The following is an 818-nucleotide window of genomic DNA, read 5'->3' as shown; positions in this document are numbered from 1 at the left end:
CCTGTTTCTTGGGCATTATTATATGTAGTCTAGTCTAGTTTATTTCATGAGTATGAGGACTGTGGCTTCTGATGGTTCCGTTCACTCAATCTAGTTCAAACTCTTGAATGTGGGAGGACAGGACAATGGGCCACTCGCTGAGTTGCTGACACTGATGTTCATACTAAAAATAGAACGGGACTATTCTAAAATGTTTCAAATAGGTCAGAAAAAGTGTTTTCCGTTTGTTGGTTGGTTGAAAAAATGCTCAGTACAGCTCTGTTTTTTAGGTGGAATCATGAAAGTCAAGGTTGAAAAACTCTTAAAACCCACATGGCCCAATCATTCATTTTGATGCCTAAACCCCCTGTAACATCCCTGAGAAGTGGCTGTCTACCCTTTACTTATCTCTAGTGGCAGGGGAGGGTCTATTCCTCCACATCATAGAAATTAACAAACAAGAACACATCAGTAGGTTTCCATTAAAAAAATGATTAAGAAAGGGCCAGGCACGGTGGCTCATGCCTGTAATCCCAGCATTTTGGGAGGCCGAAGCAGGCAGATCATGAGATCAGGAGTTCGAGACCAGCCTGACCAACATGGTGAAACCCCGTCTCTACTAAAAATACAAAAATTAGCCGGGCGTGATGGTGTGTGCCTGTAATTCCAGCTACTCGGGAGGCTGGAGCAGGAGAATCACATGAACTTGGGAGGCAGAGGTTGCAGTGAGCTGAGATGGTGCCCAAAAAAAAAAAAACCAAAAGGAAAAGAACAAACAACTTTCCGGCCATGTGGGGTGGCTCATGCCTGTAATCCCAGCACTTTGCGAGGCCGAAGCA

The sequence above is a fragment of the Colobus angolensis genome, unplaced genomic scaffold (genome assembly GCF_000951035.1).
Source record: "Colobus angolensis palliatus isolate OR3802 unplaced genomic scaffold, Cang.pa_1.0 Scaffold148, whole genome shotgun sequence".
Classification (NCBI taxonomy): Eukaryota; Metazoa; Chordata; class Mammalia; order Primates; family Cercopithecidae; genus Colobus; species Colobus angolensis.
Note: the sequence above shows the minus strand (reverse complement) of the source record.